Consider the following 19,737-nt stretch of genomic DNA (forward strand, 5'->3'; position numbering starts at 1 on the left):
ATTACTTCTGACAAGTCTCGAGGTTTCCTTTTTTGGGCAACTGCTAAGGTAGTGCCCTGACTCCTTGCACCTGTAATAGGTGATATGACTTAGGTCCTTCCTGGGATCCAATCTGCTTCTCTCCCTGGACCTTTCCATGCCAATCATGGCTTCTATTTCTTGTGGGTCATATTCTACTTCCTCTGTCGGGAATTATACTAGATCCCCATTCAAACAATTTTGGGAGATGTGTCCTTCTCCACATGAATAGCAAGACTTAGTGCAGGGTTTACTCGGGTCCTCTTTAGGTGTGTCCTCCACCTCTTCCTTCATCACAGTTTCTTCTAAAATTTCCATGAGGGCTCCTTTCATTACTTCTTTCTTCTGCTGGATGGTTCGTTGTACCATGGGGTAAATGTGACACTGAGCAGGATAGTGGGTAGTCCCTTCACACAAGAAACAAGTAATCTGCCTAGTTGGGCATTGTCGGTGTCAAAACCGGCGGATCTCGGGTAGGGGGTCCCGAACTGTGTGTCTAGGTCGGATGGTAACAGGAGGCAGGGGACACGATGTTTTACCCAGGTTCGGGCCCTCTTGATGGAGGTAAAACCCTACGTCCTGCTTGATTAATATTGATGATATGGGTAGTACAAGAGTAGATCTACCACGAGATCAAAGAGGCTAAACCCTATAAGCTAGCCTATGGTATGATTGTTGTTCGTCCTACGGACTAAAACTCTCCGGTTTATATAGACACCAGAGAGGGCTAGGGTTACACAGAGTCGGTTACAATGGTAGGAGATCTACATATCCGTATCGCCAAGCTTGCCTTCCACGCCAAGGAAAGTCCCTTCCGGACGCGGGACGAATTCTTCAATCTTGTATCTTCATAGTCCAGGAGTTCGGCCGAAGGTATAGTCCGGCCATCCGGACACCCACTAATCCAGGACTCCCTCAGTAGCCCCTGAACTAGGCTTCAATGACGATGAATCTAGCACGCAGATTGTCTTCGGCATTGCAAGGCGGGTTCCTCCTCCAAGTACTTCATAGAAGATTTTGAACACAAAGGTAGTGTCCGGCTCTGCAAAATAAGTTTCCACATATTGCCAAAGAGAGAATAATATTTACACAAATCTAATCTGCTGACGCATTCCGTAGCGTGACATCACACCATGGCCAAGTCTTTATTCGAATCGTTTTACTGTCCTACCTCAGCGCGTTTAGCGAGGCAGTTTCCTTGGCACGTCTTGTTAAAGCAGAGATCGTGTCCCCTTATTCTGGGATTCTCATAAATACGGGTGTGGGTAACCCAACCGCGCCATTGACTACGGCGCTTAGGAGATAAGCGAGTTTTACCAGGCTGGTGGGGGCGCATAGTCGCGTCCGCCCATATAAGGGGATAAGGATCCACCTTTTCATCCACGCCTTCTTCCTCCTTTGCCTATCCATTTCCGCGCACTCGAGCTCCAGCGCCCAAGTCCGCACACCCCACCTCAACCTTCTCCAGCCATGTCCGGAGTGGGAGGCAAGTGGATGGTCTCCTCCGTCACGGAGGGACACATCAAAAGACTGAGGAAGGCCGAATACTTGTCTAACGACATTGCGCACTGGCTTCCCGAAGACGGGCAGCTCATCCCCACCCCTAGGCCCCATGAGAGGGTGGTGTTCCTCCCCCATTTCCTCCGCGGACTGGGCTTCCCTCTCCACCCATTTGTCCGGGGGCTCATGTTCTACTATGGCCTGGATTTCCACGATCTGGCCCCAAATTTTGTGCTCAACATCTCGGTGTTTATCGTCGTGTGCGAGGCTTTCTTCCGCATCCATCCCCATTTCGGCCTATGGCTCAAGACTTTCAATGTCAAGCCGAAGGTGGTGCGTGGCACCCAAGCGGAGTGCGGAGGTGCCATGGTGGGCAAGATGCCCAACGTCCTATGCTTCGAGGGCTCCTTCGTGGAGTCCCTAAAGGGGTGGCAGTCGGGGTGGTTTTACATCACCGAGCCGCGTGACCCTGAATGGGTCGCAGCCCCCGAGTTCCGATCCGGACCCCCTACGCGGCTCGCCTCCTGGAAAGAGACAGGCCTGTCGTGGGGTAAAAAAGGAGAGCTGAGCGGACTCCAAACATGCGTCCAAACCCTGGTGGACAGGAATCTCAAACTTGTCAACGTAGTCCAGGTTATGCTCATTCATCGGATCCCCCCGTGTCAACAACGGGCTTTCAACCTATGAGAGTTCGACCCGGTGCGGCACCGAACTCTGAGCAGGCTCTTTGACACGACGTACGAAGATGCCTGGAAGGTGCTTTTCAAGGGCGCCGAGGCCCCCGCTTCCGCTACCGAGGATCACGGATTCAGCACGCAGCGTCACGCTCGTGCGGTAAGCTGTTTTCACCTTTTACAGGGTATTAGTTTTTCATAGTTTGACCCCATGCGGGATCTAAGTTCCCTTACCTTTGACAGGATTGGCAGGAGACGTCCGGACATATCAAATGTCCGGCTCCTTTGCCCGAAGGCCCAGCGGATGCTCGCTTGGCGAAGCTGCTGGTTCCGACACCTTACGTGGTGCCGGAGAAGAAGGCCAAGAAGAAGGCCACGGGGACTCGAAAGAGTGCCCGGCGCCAGGAGGTGTCGGATTCACCATCCGATGACTCCAAGGCGCACTCCTCCCATGAAGACGAGGAGGAGGAAGAAGAGACCTCTCCCCCCCAGCGGGGGGAGGGAAGAAAAGGAAGGCCGCCCCAACCGGGGAGGCCGAAGGGTCCAAGAGGGGGAAGACCCCTCCTCCAGACTACTCGACCAATGCCGACGACGGCGAAGAGGAGTGGCCGCACAGGTCCAAGCCCCTGGCGAAATCGTAAGTATCTGGATACCAGAGTGATTCATAGTATTCCCACATTGCACATGTTTTCCTTACGTCGAACATGATTGTGCAGTCCGCGCAAGGCCGGGCTCGACGAGTCGTCGAGCGGCTCCCTGGACTCGTCGGATGTGAATTCGCTTCCGACGGCTTCCTCCCCCCACCCTACGGACGGCGCCGAGGTGGAGTCCCAATAGGTTCCAAGCCAGGAGGAGGTGGTCCTGGAGGCGCCGCAAGGCAACCTCCCGGACTCCAGGCATAAAGGGGATAGAACCCCCAAGGGCTCCAAGTCCGACCTTGAGCCGTACACCGCGCCGGAACCTTCAACGGTTCCGGACTCCGGTAGGCAGCCTCCTTCCAAGAGGAGCAAGCCTACCGAGCCGGTGACCTCCGTCCAACCGGAGGCACCGGAAAATTTGCTGGAGACGCTTAACGACGCCTCCATCGACGAGGAGCACCGCACTATTATGAGTGCGGTGATCCAGAAGGTTCAGTCCGCCAAGAGCGGACTGACTGAAGCCTGTGCCAGCCTTCTAACAGGCTTTGAGGTAGGTAAAGAATATGTAAAAATATTACTGCATAGACAGTAGCCCCTGATGCTCTGTTCGGTGTTCGGAAAGAAAAGCCGAATAGAGGATCTAGTAACATTCGCAGGAGTCTAACATAACCAAGTCAATATGCGTATGCAGGCTTCGCTGCTGGCCTCCGCCACACTGACTGCGGAGGTGGATACGCTGAAGCAAAACCTTGCACGGTCCGAGAACGAGCTCGGCCATGCCAAGAGGCAACTCAAGGAGAAGGATGGTAAGTAATAGCTTGCGCAATTATATAGAGAAGATGTGGTTGCAAAAAATGACAGGATCAACGTGCTATTATAGGGGCCACGACCGAGGTGGCAACCCTTAAGCAAGCACTATCCGAGGCCAAAAACAGGGCGGCCGCGGAGCGCACGGAGAGAGAGAAGCAGGAGGCGTGGGTGGAGGAGGTGCAGAAAGAGCTCCGAGATCTCATGAAAAAACACGAGAGTTTGGAGCTTGACTCAAAGACGCAAGCGTTCGAGCTTGTGGCAGCCCTCAAAAGTGCGAAGTCTGCAAAGGCTGAAGCCCAGAAAGCCCTCAAAGAAATTGACGCGATGAAGAAGATAGTGGCGGGTAAGGCATTCATTATGCAAAGCAAGCACATGAAAGTGAATTACTTATTACTTACCCGAGTCCGGAGCTCTCCAGGAGCGTTCGCAAATTTGCCCCGCAGTGCGTCGGATGCCACCACCTACTACCGAGCCGAAGAGGGGAGCTCGATGGAGAAGGTGTTCTGGTCTCAGTATGCTGAGGCCGGACACCTGGTGCCTTTGAGCGACCAGCTGAAGCAAATGGTCGATCTCCACAAGGTTGACGAGCAGGCCATAAAGGGCCTCGTAGTTCAGCTGTGGCCTGGAGAGGCTTTGCCTGGGAGCTACTTCGGGCTGGTGAGGCGGCTGGTGGATGCCTGTCCACGGCTTGAATTAATCAAGCGCTCCGTTTGCATCGAAGGTGCCCGTAGGGCACTTGCCCGTGCTAAAGTGCACTGGGGCAAGATGGATGCGGAGAAGCTGGTGAAGGACGGGCCGCCGCCGGGCAAGGAGCATCACGTCCCGGAAGCTTATTATGAGGGCGTCCTGAAGGGTGCCCGACTTATAGCGGATGAATGCCCCAAAGATGTAATTTTTGAGTAAACTCGCATTTGTGATCCTGTACGCTGAAAACTTGTTCATATGCGCTAAGCAATGCTTTTGAATTTAAAATATTACCTTCTGTGCGGCCGTTTATCAAATTTGAGATATGGCGAGTCGTCGGCTTTTGCCCCCATGGCACGAGTGCTGGGGTGTTCGGGATAAACATGAGCGCTCTTTTTCCCATTCTTGGGTCCTTCGAGGGAGGCGCTCAACACAACGAACAAGGCAATCGGACTATACTGCTTGAACACTCTCACTTAGCCATAGAATTCTATAATTTTAAATTTCAGCGAAGCCCCTAGTGTTCGGAAGACCGAGTTCGGGGCGCTATCCATGCCTAGGCCGGACAAAGCCGACTCCTTGCTCTAAGCGGCATAAGTCTTTAGGGACTCGAAAACCTCTCGAATAGCGACCAGCTCTCGCCTCATCATGACGGTCAGTTTTAGCTTTCTCTACTGAGGTGCTTAGCCCAGCTCAACTGGGGCACAATCGCAGTTGTTCTCCTAGTGCTACCTTAGCCGATATAACGGAACGTAAGGTACCAAAACATAGGAGCCGGGCAAACCCAACATTTGACCCAAGACATGATTCGGAGCCGATGCATATAATGCTATAAGTTCGGGGTGCTGCACTTGTGAAAGTGTTCAGACTTCTCATGCCGTATTGTGGGGTACTTAAGCCCCTGGCGTATTGGCCGTACCAAAGTGTACGGGTGCAACATGTCATTAATGAACATATATTCGTAAAAAAGAGGTAATGAAATAATGGACAGAAGCCATGCATTGTTTATTTAAAAAAGCTGCGATCAAAGCAGAACGATACAAATAGTGCGATAAGCAAAAGATGGGACTATCAAATATGTCCTTTCTAGAGGCGAGCTGCGGAATGTTATGCGAAACAGTTATACTGCTCGTTATAGAGACCACCTTAGAGTTCCGTAGTGCGGCGTAGCTTTCTGCTTCCCTGGTTGTATCGTTTGTGCGGCAATTGTACTTCCGGACAAGCCTTCCGAAGAATGGAGTCATGAAAATAAGAGAAAATTAAGAAATCGGCAGCCCCTAGTGCGGTTTAAGCCGCGTTTTGGGCGTGCCGTGATGGTGCCCCTCCCCCTGTGCCCATGGTATTTCTAGAGCGTAGTTATGTACGCGCAACACTGGTTTCGCAAGTTCGCGAGGGATGGGGTTGGGGCCGCATTGCTATGCTTGCTCGGAACGTGCCAGGCGGTCTTGTTGTAGGTTACTCCGGGCGCGCTTGACAGTGTCCGGATGTTTAATGCCCGGACTAGAGAATTGCCTTGAGAGGCTGCTTTGTACTTCCGGTGCGATAGCCGCCGTATGCTCCTCCATTCGGAGAGAGCGTTCGGTGTTTCCATTGACCGTGATGACGCCTCGAGGGCCTGGCATCTTGAGCTTGAGGTATGCGTAGTGCGACACCGCATTGAACTTGGCAAATGCGGTTCGCCCGAGCAGTGCGTGATAGGCACTACGGAACGGGACTATGTCGAAGATTAACTCCTCGCTTCGGAAATTATCCGGAGATCCGAAGTCCACTTCAAGTGTAACTGAGCCTGTATAGTTGGCTTCTACACCTGGTATGACGCCTTTAAAGGTCGTTCTGGTGGGTTTAATCCTTGAGGGATCGATGCCCATTTTCCGCACTGTATCCTGATAAAGCAGGTTCAGGCTGCTGCCGCCGTCTATAAGGACTCTAGTGAGGTGAAATCCGTCAATAATTGGGTCTAGAACCAATGCGGCGAATCCACCATGACGGATGCTAGTGGGGTGGTCCCTTCAATCAAAAGTGATCGGGCAGGAAGACCATGGGTTGAACTTTGGGGCGACTGGCTCCATCGCGTATCCGTCCCTTAGCACATGCTTCCGCTCCCTCTTGGGGACGTGGGTTGCGTATATCATGTTCACCATCCGCACTTGTGGGGGGAAACCTTTCTGTCCGCTGTTGTTCGGCGCCCGGGGCTCCTCCTCATCATCGCTATGTAGCCCCTTGTCTCTGCTTTCAGCATTTAACTTGCCTGCCTGCTTGAACACCCAACAATCCCTGTTGGTGTGATTGGCTGGTTTTTCGGGGGTGCCATGTATCTGGCATGAGCGGTCGAGTATTCGGTCCAAACTGGACGGGCCCGGAGTGTTTCTTTTGAATGCCTTTTTCCGCTGACCAGGTTTAGAGCCTTTGAATCCAGCATTAACTGCCGTATCCTCAGTATTGTCGCTGTTAATGCGGCGCTTTTGCTTGTTGCGACGCGACCTATCACCGTTGTCCTTGGTATCCGAATTACCAGGGCTCTTGGTCATGTTATTGCTACGAGCTAGCCAGCTGTCTTCTCCCACGCAAAAGCGGGTCATAAGTGTCGTGAGGGCTGCCATAGATTTCGGCTTTTCCTGTCCTAGGTGCCGTGCAAGCCACTCGTCGCGGATGTTATGCTTGAAGGCTGCTAGGGCCTCTGCGTCCGGATAGTCGACGATTTGATTTTTCTTGGTTAGGAACCGTGTCTAGAATTGTCAGGCCGATTCCTCAGGCTGCTGAATTATGTGGCTTAGGTCATTGGCGTCTGGTGGTCGCACATAAGTGCCCTGGAAATTGTCGAGGAATGCGGCTTCCAGGTCCTCCCGACAACCAATTGATTCTGCTGGCAAGCTGTTGAGCCAATGCCAAGCTGGTCCTTTAAGCTTGAGTGGGAGGTATTTGATGGCATGTAGGTCATCACCGCGGGCCATGTGGATATGAAGGAGATAGTCCTCGATCCATACCGTAGGATCTGTTGTGCCATCGTATGATTCGATGTTCATGGGTTTGAAACCCTCGGGGATTTGATGATCCATTACTTCATCTGTGAAGCATAGTGGGTGTGCGGCGCCTCTGTATTGGGCTACATCACGACGCAGCTCAAACGAGCTTTGTCTATTGTGTTCGGCCCGGCCGGATTTACTGTATCCGGCGTGACGAGTACCGTCTCGTGCCGTGGGGCGCCCACGTGATCCGTAGATCGATCTTGTTTGCCTTGACTTATCCTCCAATATATCTTGCAGGTCTGGCGCATTTTCCCATGCCTTGGTAGTTTTTGAGCGGCACCGGGGTGCGGCTTGAGTGGAGGGCCGAGAGGCCTCTCTATCGCGGCCACGGGGTGGCCGGTCGGCCGCATCATGTGCTGGTGATTTAGGTGTTTCCTCCTCTAATTGGGGTAGCAACCTGCGCTTTGGGTAGCTCTTGGAGGGGCGTTCGAGTTCATACTCTTCGGCCGCAAGGACTTCAGTCCATCTGTCGGCTAGCAAATCTTGATCAGTTCTAAGCTGTTGCTGTTTTTTCTTGAGGCTGCTTGCCATGGCCATAAGCCTGCCTTTGAAACGCTCTTGTTCGACGGGATCCTCTGGCACGACAAATTCATTGTCATCGAGGCTTGCCTCGTCTTCGGAGGGAGGCATATAATTATCGTCCTCGACCTCTCTGTCTGCCGCTCCCTCATGAGGGTTGGCTTCTCTATCCTCCTGTGCTGAATCTTGCTGGAGGTGGTTGTCTTCGGCACTGTCCGGGGTGTTATTATCCCCCGTGCCGGAATCACCGTTTTTGTTTTGGCGGGATTTAGAGCGGCGCCGCTGACGCCGACCCTTAGGCTGCTTCTTGGAGGGGTCATCCTCCGCTGTTCCATCGCCATTGCCTTCTTTTGGGTTGTCCACCATTTATATATCATACGACGATGTGGCTTTCTAGTGCCCTATAGGCGCTGGTTCTTGATCGTCCCCTGCATCGGCGTCCATACCGTCGATGTCTTCAGAGTCGAAGTCGAGCGTGTCGGTTAAATCATCGACAGTGGCTACGAAGTGGGTGGTGGGTGGGCTTTGAATTTCTTCATCATCCGCATCCCAACCTTGCCGACCATAGTCCGGCCAGGGCTCTCCTGACAAAGAGAGAGACTTTAGTGAATTCAGAATATCGCCGAAGGGCGAGTGCCGAAAGATGTCCGCGGCAGTGAACTCCATGATCGGCGCCCAATCGGGTTCGATCAGTCGGGGTCCAGAGGGCTCGGAGTCCGGAGAGGAGTCCGGCTCCTTGGAGTCACGGGCTTCGCAGAGAATAGGGCTGGTGTTCGGCTCGATCGCCGTAGAGATTACAGCCCCCGAGGCGGTGTCTAACCACCCATCCTCGGTTGGTGTAATCGGCTCCGAGCTAGGGGTCGGAGCGGACACGGGTGCGGCCTCCAGGGCACTGTTCGGTGGCAGAGCTAGTTCATGCCCATCGTGATAGTGCGGCGCGCTCGGCTGTGGCTCGAATCCGTCGAAGATCAAGTCTCCGCGGATGTCGGCCGTGTAGTTCAAACTTCCAAATCTGACCTGATGGCCAGGGGCGTAGCTTTCGATCTGCTCCAGATGACCAAGCGAATTGGCCCGCAGTGCAAAGCCGCCGAATACGAAGATCTGCCCGGGGAGAAAAGTCTCACCCTGGATTGCATCGCTGTTGATGATCGGAGAAGCCATCGGGCCTAAAAGTGACAACACAGAGGAACTCTCAATGAAAGCACGAATGTCGGTGTCAAAACCGGCGGATCTCGGGTAGGGGGTCTCGAACTATGCGTCTAGGTCGGATGGTAACAGGAGGCAGGGGACACGATGTTTTACCCAGGTTCGGGCCCTCTTGATGGAGGTAAAAACCTACGTCCTGCTTGATTAATATTGATGATATGGGTAGTATAAGAGTAGATCTACCACGAGATCAGAGAGGCTAAACCCTAGAAGCTAGCCTATGGTATGATTGTTGTTCGTCCTACGGACTAAAACTCCCCGGCTTATATAGACACCTGAGAGGGCTAGGGTTACACAAAGTCGCTTACAATGGTAGGAGATCTACATATCCGTATCGCCAAGCTTGCCTTCCACGCCAAGGAAAGTCCCTTCCGGACGTGGGACGAAGTCTTCAATCTTGTATCTTCATAGTCCAGGAGTCCGGCCGAAGGTATAGTCCGGCCATCCGGACACCCCCTAATCCAGGACTCCCTCAGGCATTCTTCAACTGGGTGACTTCCTTCACAATTAGGGCATTCATCCTTGTGTTCTTTATGGGTGTGTCCTATTTCTCCACAAATCTTGCATGCACAAGGTTTCTTCATATCCTTTCCATAAGGCTTCAACTTCTGGGACACAAACTGAGACTTTGGCAAAGTCAACTTAAATTCTTTCCAAGTGGTTACTCCTTGCCATCCATTGATGGTTTGGTAAATCCTCCACCAAGTAGCAGCACCTCTTTCAAAGCACTGAAGAGCATGCTAGGTCATATCCTTTCCGACTATAGGGTTATTCTTCATGTGATCCTCCATGTTCTGAATCCATCGACCCGTCTCCAATTGACTCATCGGTCCAGAAAATACAAGCTCATCTCCATGCATCCTCTATTGGGTCCAAGGGTTTTTGGGGAGAGAGAGATAGGGAGGATACACACAATACAACCAATAGTTTTTGAAAAGACAGATTTTATTTGTGGCTGTCGGAAAAACATCAAACAAATGATAGCTCACAAACATTGCATCTAACGTAAGTATATAACAGGTGTTTGGTCTTCTAAAGATTAATAAATCTTAAAAGTCATCAAACTCTTCAAGTCCTGTTCATGTCTCCGATGGCTTCTTCTGATTATGCTTGTCCTTCTAAAATTCTTTTGCTAGATCATCTCTGTTGACGCGAAATCTCTCGTGACGTCCTTTAATATTTCTAGAGTTGCATTCCAAACTTCTGGGTTTCATCAACCTCGACATGGACCATGATCCTACTGTCCTTCAGTTCCTGACGAATCTTTGATGTCTCAAGGCTTTGCTCCTCTAGCTTGGCTACTTTCAGCTTCTGGGTCTTGAGTTCTTCACGAAACGCTTCCTTATCAAATACTGCTTCTTGTAGGTCCATCTTAACTTCTTGATGTAACACTCCAAATCCTGGTGATACACCAGCTAAGGTTAAAACTTCATCTTGCTGATAGGTGCTCCATCAGCCTTCTTCCATCCAATCCATTCTAAAGAAATGCATCCTTAACTCAGCACGGTGACAATAGCATCAGCGGGCGATGACATCACGGATAACCGTGTTTCTGCTCTTGTCATTCCCATGAGCTACCATTCCATAGTTGATATCTCCTGCCTTAGGGTTTTCTTTGACAAAACTTCAAGTTCTCATGCTCCTTGTTTCAGTCTTTCTCCGATACACCTTGATCTTGGGTATTGACAACTTCCATAGTCTGCCAAGTTCCATAAGGGTAGCCTTCCTAGGTCATACAAATCTGAGAATTCTTCAGAGCCTTCAAATTCTCCTTGTCTTCGGTCTTCAACCGTTGTGGTTTCCATTATTCAAATGCACGGAAAATACTCTTCATTCTGAAGTGGTATTAGTTGTTCGATATCTTGTACTTCTTGAAGTGGTCTCATCAGCCGAATCTTCGTGTGGTCAAAAGGGGAAAGGGGTATCGTCTCACTAAAGGGAATATTTGAATAAGCTCAGAAGAGAAGAGAAGTAAAAGATCTTTTGAAAATGAAGTTCTAGAGAAAATCTTTCCTATGGTCTTGCCAATCTCTAGGGTCATGTCCTACAGTCAACATGTGCTCTGATACCATCTTGTAGCGACCCGACCTCAAACGGTCAAGTCTCTGTGCTTAAGTGTCATCCCTGGATCGGTATGCTAACACACACAATACTCGAAGATTTATAACAGAGGTAAATCACATGTATAAAGTAACTTAAAATATTATTACCTCAATCCAAATAGCGGAAGTAATAAGGTTGTGGATTCCCATCAACACCAACGACAAAGTTGAGTATAGAAATTGTAACCCTAACGTATCACTTACTCGTCGTAAGAAGCCCTGCAACATGAGACATTGCAGCCACAAAGGGTCAGTACATTGAATGTACTGGCAAATTCACACCATAGAGAATGATGAACAATGGCTATCACTACATGCATATATGGCTGGTGGAAAAGCTCTATGGTTATAAGGTTTTTTGCGAAAAGCCAATTTTTCCCTACTGCAAAGGAATAAATTTTACTATCATGGTGGTTGTTAAACATTGAGAGTGTAGACACCCTCTCAATCCCAATTAAGCATCATCATTAAAACCCAACAAAATTAATTAAAGTCACATGATGAGATTCACATGATAATCCAAGTACTAGATACTCAAGACGTCCATATCTGGGGACACGGCTAACCATGATTAGTTTATACACTCTGCAGAGGTTTGCGCACTTTTCCCCACAAGACTCGATCTCCTCCATTGGGATTCTCGCACTACAAGATGTTTGAGAAACGGATGACCGAGACATAGTCTTTCAGAAGTGCTAGCACCTTACGATCGGGTAGACAGTACCAACCTACATCCCCTACATCTGCTAGTCTACCACTGTAAGAGTACGCACGATTTAGTCAACTATGCTAGAGCCCATAGTAGCTTGTGGCTGCACACAGAAGTTTCTAGTATGAATAATCTCAGGATCCATTTGAGCCTGGGTGGCGGCCCATAAAGAAAAACAGGCAATCGCTGGAATACCCAGGTGTCTCAATCCACCCAGATGTGTGTTTAAGTTGCCACCTTAAATAAACCTTTAATTTATCAATCTCACATTTGTCATGGATACACTCACCCAATCCACGTCTACTAGCATAGCATGGCATGAGCAAACGTAGAAGTAACTCCCAAAGGTTTGATAATAAAACAGGTAATAGGTACTACCTCATCTACTTCCCAAAACCCACATATTAATCAGATCCTAATCATGCAATTGTTTGAGGATTGATCTAATGCAATAAAAACTGGGTATGAAAGGAATATGATCAAAGTGTGAACTTGCCTGCAATGTTGATGAAGATGATTCACACTCAAAACTCTTGATAGATCTACTCGTCACACTCCGGTCAATCTATCATAGGCAAGCAATAGTAACCACACATAAGCAATCACTCAAAAGATCAGAAAGATCGAAGAAAAGGATTCGGAAAACATCAAAACCAAGCGAATAACACTTGCAACATAAAACAGTTTCTAACAGTACCAAAATTATGTGAATTTGGCCTTATCAGAAAGTTTGGGTCAAGAGCTTCGATTTGCAAAAAGTATCAACTCAAACGGACTTATAAAACTCAAGTTATGATCAAAAAAAGTTTGAATATAAATCTGAACAAAATTCGAAATTTTGAAAATTTCAAAAGGTTGATGTGAGAGGTTCACTGGATAGGTAAAAAGAAGACGAAGCTATAGGCGTTGGTTTCATCTAATTTGAATGAACGAGTAAAAAGTTATGGCTATTTGAAAAATCAGGGCCAAACTGTTTTACAGAAGAAAAAAAAGCTACGGCTAGGGTCTAATGTATAAATACATACATGAATTGATAATCTAATTATTTTATCATATTAGTCTAGAAATAATAAACTACAGAAGTATAAAGAAAGATACCTTTATAAAGCGGAGAAAAGATGACTTTGGAGAAAGGAGACAATTTCCAAAAGTCACGCCGGAGCAGAGAAAAATATTTTTATCTTGTCAAACCAAAATATTGATTTAATCCGAATCGGATGATTTTTGGAGGATCCGGGTCTATATTTATAGGTGGAAAAGAGGTTTAAGGGTCAAATGTTAGGCAATGTGGGACTAAACGTTGACGAAAATTCACGAAACAGAGATGGAAGGTGCGCCATGGGCCAAAAGGCCTTTAGCCGGTTCGGCCGGCCGCGCACACTGTAATTTTTTTTGAGCAATAGAAAAGAAAAGAAAAACTATGGAAAAAAATTATGGGGAAGGAATATGGCCGGCTGGGCCTGGCCCATATAGGATAAAGAAAAAGAAAAGATGGGGCGCCCGCTGGTACTATGATGCGCACGTGGGCGACAGTTAGTTTCAGGCACGCGCGCAGTTTTTATTATTTGTTTTTTTAACAGAAAGCGATAAACTGAAAAACGAATATAAAAATAAAACTTTATATAGGCATATTATATATTAAAATTTTCAGAAAAAGATTTTCCACAAGCTGAACATTTTCCTAGCATTAAATAAAATTCACACAAATTCAGATAATTCAAAGAGTGCTACTGGTCTAATAAAATCCAATAAAAATCATTATAAAAATACCAAAATTAATTCAAATTTATTTCTCTCCAATTTTCTGATGTAGGGAATCATGTTACCCTATTTTCCGTATATTTTATTTTTGGAGAAAAATAATTTGAATAAAACCCAAATAACTCCAAATTGAAAATAATTCTAAAAGGATTTTAAATTTTGATCCTTTTAAACTCCCAACTGATATTTCATATAATTTGAAGAAGTCATTTTATCTTCTCTCATGAAAATCATTGAGTTTCTTGAAGTTTCTGAATTAAAAATATTTCCAAATGAAATTCAAATCTTTTCAAAATCCTTTTCATTTATTTAAATGGAAGAAGTCATGTCATCTTCTCTCGAGGGTTTTGTATTTGAAAAGAATTTGAATTCACGGAGATCAAAATGCAAAAAGTGAAAGTTTGGGAAAGTCCTTTTATTCCCTCTCATTTAACTTTCAAAAAGTTTCGAATTTCACTCAATCAATCACACAACAATCAAACAAACAATCAATCTATCTATTTATTATAACATTCCAAAATTTAGAATTTTGGGATGTTACAGGGAGAATCTTCATCTTCACTTTCAGCAATATTATCAGTTTCAATAATTTCATTCTCTCTAACCCTAGCAAGTTGTTCGTCAAGAAATTCACCTAATGGCACAGTATTATCAAGCATAGAAGTAGTTTCATCATAAGCATCATGCATAGCATAAGTGGCATCATCAATAACATGTGACATATAATGACCCACAAGTATAGGGGATCTATCGTAGTCCTTTCGATAAGTAAGAGTGTCGAACCCAATGAGGAGCAGAAGGAAATGATAAGTGGTTTTCAGCAAGGTATTCTCTACAAGCACTGAAATAATAGGTAATAGATAGTTTTGTGATAGGATAATTTGTAACGAGCAATAAGTAACAAAAGTAAATAAGGTGCAGCAAGGTGTCCCAATCCTTTTTGTAGCAAAGGAAAAGCCTGGACAAACTCTTATATGATGTAAAGCACTCCCGAGGACACATGGGAATAACGTCAAGCTAGTTTTCATCACGTTCATATGATTCGCGTTCAGTACTTTGATAATTTGGTATGTGGGTGGACTGGTGCTTGGGTACTGTCCTTACTTGGAAAAGCATCCCACTTATGATTAACCTCTATTGCAAGCATCCGCAACTACAACAAAAGTATTAAGGTAAACCTAACCATAGCATGAAACATATGGATCCAAATCAGCCCCTTATGAAGGAACGCAATAAACTAGGGTTTAAGCTTCTGTCACTCTAGCAACCCATCATCTACTTATTACTTCCCAATGCCTTCCTCTAGGCCCAAACAATGGTGAAGTGTCATGTAGTCGACGTTCACATAACACCACTAGAGGAGAGACAACATACATCTCATAAAAATATCGAACGAATACCAAATTCACATGACTACTAATAGCAAGACTTCTCCCATGTCCTCAGGAACAAAAGTAACTACTCACAAAGCATAGACATGTTCATAATCAGAGGGGTATTAATATGCATATAGGATCTGAACATATGATCTTCCACCAATTAAACCAACTAGCATCAACTACAAGGAGTAATTAATACTACTAGCAACCTACTAGCACCAATCCCTGACTTGGAGACAAGAATTGGATACAAGAGATGAACTAGGGTTTTGAGATGAGATGGTGCTGATGAAGATGTTGACGGAGATTGCCCTCTCCCGATGAGAGGAGTGTTGGTGATGACGATGGCGATGATTTCCCCCTCCGGGAGGGAAGTTTCCCCGGCAGAATAGCTCTGCCGGAGCCCTAGATTGGATCCTCCAAGGTTCCGCCTCGTGGCGGCGGAGTTTCGTTTGAGAAGATGGCTTATGAATTTTTTCCCATCGAAAGACTTCATATAGCAGAAGATAGCCACCGGAGGGCCACCAGGGGGCCCACGAGGTAGGGGCGCGCCCCCCACCCTCGTGGGCAGGATGTGGCCCCCCTGGTGAAGTTCTTGCTCTCAGTATTTTTTATATATTTGGAAAACATCTTCCGTGAAGTTTCAGGATTTTTGGAGTTGTGCAGAATAGGTCTCTAATATTTGCTCCTTTTCCAGCCCAGAATCCCAGCTGTCGGAATTCTCCCTCTTTATGGAAACCTTGTAAAATAAGAGAGAATAGGCATAAGTATTGTGACATAATGTGTAATAACAGCCCATAATGCAATAAATATTGATATAAAAGAATGATGTAAAATGGATGTATCAACTCCCCCAAGCTTAGACCTTGCTTGTCCTCAAGCGAAAAGCCGAAATCGAAAAATATGTCCACATGTTTTGAGATAGAGGTGTCGGTAAAAATAAAATACGGACATGAGGGCATCATGATCATTCTTAGAACAACAACTTATATAATTATTGTCATATAATCTCTTATGCTAGAGTAATAATTCAATCACAATATCAAGTATGAATCTTAAACGTCATTGAGAACTAACAAACTATAATCTCAGTCATTGAAGCAATTGCAATTTATTGTAACATAGGAAAGAGTCAATGTATAAGAGCTTTTTAGCAAGTCCACATACTCAACTATCATATAATCTTTCACAATTGCTGACACTCACGCAATACTTATGGGTATGGAGTTTTAATCGGACACAGAGAAAGATAGGGGCTTATAGTTTTGCCTCCCAACGTTTTACCTCAAGGGTAATGTCAACAGTAATAGTTCATGAAAACTCACATCCAATTAGCTATATATACCAGGATCTTTCCAACATACTGTGCTTGCCAAAGGATAAAATGTAAAAAGGAAGGTTGAAGATCACCATGACTCTTATGCAATGTAGGAGATAAAAGTAAAAGATAGGCCCTTCGCAGAGGGAAGCAGAGGTTGTCATGCGCTTTTATGGTTGGATGCACAAAATCCTAACGCGAAAGAATGTCACTTTATATTGCCACTTGTGATATGGACCTTTATTATGCAGTCTGTCGCCTTTATTACTTCCATATCACACGATCGTATAAAGCTTATTTCCTCCACATCAATCAATCATGCATATTTAGAGAGCAATTTTTATTGCTTGCACCGATGACAACTTACTTGAGGGATCTTACTCAATCCATAGGTAGATATGGTGGACTCTTATGGCAAAACTGGTTTAAGGGTATTTGGAAGCACAAGTAGTATCTCTACTTGGTGCAATGAATTTGGCTAGCATGAGGGGGAAAGGCAAGCAAATCATGTTGGAAGATCCAAGACAATATAATTTATCTCAGATGTAAGAAAACATAACCCATTACATTGTCTTCCTTGTCCAACGTCAACTCTTTAGCATGTCATACTTGTAACGCCCTCGATGCGGCTATATCTCCCACGTGTCGAAGCACGACTTAGAGGCATAACCGCATTGAAAGCAATGTCGCAAGTGAGGTAATCTTCACACAACCCATGTAATACATAAGGGAAAGAGATACATAGTTGGCTTACAATCGCCACTTCACAGAATAACGCATTACATCAATCAGATACAATCAAGGTCCGACTACGGAACCCAAAATAAAAGAAGATTACCCCAAATGCTACACAGATCCCCGATCGACCCCAACTGGGCTCCACTACTGATCAACTAGAACGAAACAACATAAAGGAAAAGATCTTCATCGAGCTCCTCCTTGAGCTTGGTTGCGTCATCTGCACGATTCAACGGCACCTGCAAGCTGGTTTTGAAAGTATCTGTGAGTCACGGGGACTCAGCAATCTCACACCCTCGCGATCAAGACTATTTAAGCTTATAGGTAAGGTAAAGGTATGAGGTGGAGCTGCAGCAAGCGACTAGCATATATGGTGGCTAAACATACGCAAATGAGAGCGAGAAGAGAAGGCAAAAGCATGGTCGAACAACTATGATCAAGAAGTGATCCTAGAACAACCTACATCAAGCATTACTCCAACACCGTGTTCACTTCCCGGACTCCGCTGAGAAGAGACCATTACGGTTACGCATGCGGTTGATGTATTTTAATTAAGGTCAACTTCAGGTTTTCTACCACCGGACATTAACAAATTCCCATCTGCCCATAACCGCGGGCACGGCTTTCGAAAGTTCAAATCCCTGCAGGGGTGTCCCAACTTAGCCCATCACAAGCTCTCACGGTCAACGAAGGATATTCCTTCTAGCGGGAAGACCCTATCAGGCTCGGAATCCTGGTTACAAGACATCCTCGACAATGGTAAAACAAGTCCAGCAAGACCACCCGCTGTGCCGACAATCCTGATAGGAGCTGCACATATCTCGTTCTCAGGGCACACCGGATAAGCTAAGCGTATGGGAGCCAACGTAACCCAAGTTGCCAAGGGACGGCCCCGCACGGTGCTCTGGGTTGGACCAACACTTAGACAAGGACTGGCCCGGGGTTTTTAATAAAGATGACCCTTGGGCTGGCCGACCCAAGGGAAAGAAAAGGCTAGGTGGCAAATGGTAAAACCAATGTTGGGCCTTGCTAGAGGAGTTTTATTCAAAGCGAACTGTCAAGGGGTTCCCATTATAACCCAACCGTGTAAGGAACGCAAAATCTGGGAACATAACACCGATATGGCGGAAACTAGGGCGGCAAGAGTGGAACAAAACACCAGGCATAAGGCCGAGCCTTCCACCCTTTACCAAGTATATAGATGCATTAATTAAATAAGATATATTGTGATATCCCAACAAGTAAACATGTTCCAACAAGGAACAACATCTCCATGTTCCAACAGGGAACAAACTTCAATCTTCACCTGCAACTAACAACGCTATAAGAGGGGCTAAGCAAAGCGGTAACATAGCCAAACAACGGTTTGCTAGGACAAGGTGGGTTAGAGGCTTGGTTCAACAATATAGGAGGCATGATAAGCAAGTGGTAGGTATCGCGACATAGGCATAGCAAAAGAGCGAGCATCTAGCAAGCAAAGATAGAAGTGATTTCGAGGGTATGGTCATCTTGCCTGAAATCCCGCAAGGAAGAAAACCGAGTCCATGAAGAAGACAAACGGACGTAGTCGAATGGATCCTCACAAACGCAACGTTATCGGTCCCAACCCGAAGAAGCAACATCGGAAAGAAGCACACAACATAGTAAACAACCAACACATAAACATGGCATGATGCGCAAAACAAGTATGATGCATGTCCAGTTTAATGAGGCATGGCATGACAAAGTGCACAAGCAGTCCTACAGATTAAGTGGAGCTCAATATGCAACGAGTTGCATATTGACGAAGCACCACATTCGTTTATTTAGTTTGATCTTGTTTATGTACCCAACAATATTAAATGTTGTTAAACATGGCAAGAGGGTGAAATAAATGAAAACTACCTATCTAGGCAAGTTTAAATGAGGCCGAAGATAACGAACAACAATTCCGGAAAATCCTCATATGCATATATTAGGTTTGGTACTGTTCTTCCCTAAACACAATTTTAGAGTTGTTAAACATGCAAAGTGATGCCACCATGTTAAACTAGGCATTTTTCTACCCCATTTACATATAAGGATTATTTAAAACCGAGCTACGGTTATTAAGTTATGGATTAAAGCATTTTAACATGACATAGGAGAAAATTTAATCAAACAACATTTTAAACATTTCAAACATAGATGAAAGTTGGAAATTATGAATCTAGACAAAATTCTAAGCAAGTTTCATATATAACTTGTTTTAATATGATGCATCGTTTGAGAGATAAAATATGCATGAACAACAGGGGGGTTTCTGTAAAATAGTCGTCTCTAGAATAAAGGCTAAAATCGCAGGCAGGAAAAAAATGATCTGGGCCAAAACTGGCTGGCCCAACAGAGAAAGAAAAAAAAGGAGGGCACTCGGGGGGCGGCCTCACTCATGGGCCAGGCCCAGTTCGGAGGGGAAGCAGGCCGGCCTGGCAGGGCACGCTGGGCCTTGGCGCTCGGGGAAAGGTCAACACGGGCGGGACGAGGCGCGGTGCTCTCGTCCTGGAAGCAGAGGACACAGGCGGTGGAGGACCTGGCGCTGGCGTCTCCCGGCGACGAGGATGGGGCGGATCCAGGTGGAGGCGACCAGGAACAGGGCGCGGGCGCGGATCCGACGGCGGGGGTTCCATTCTCGGCGCT

Source organism: Triticum urartu, chromosome 3A (genome assembly GCF_056163025.1).
Source record: "Triticum urartu cultivar PI428250 chromosome 3A, HENAU_Tu73, whole genome shotgun sequence".
Classification (NCBI taxonomy): domain Eukaryota; kingdom Viridiplantae; phylum Streptophyta; class Magnoliopsida; order Poales; family Poaceae; genus Triticum; species Triticum urartu.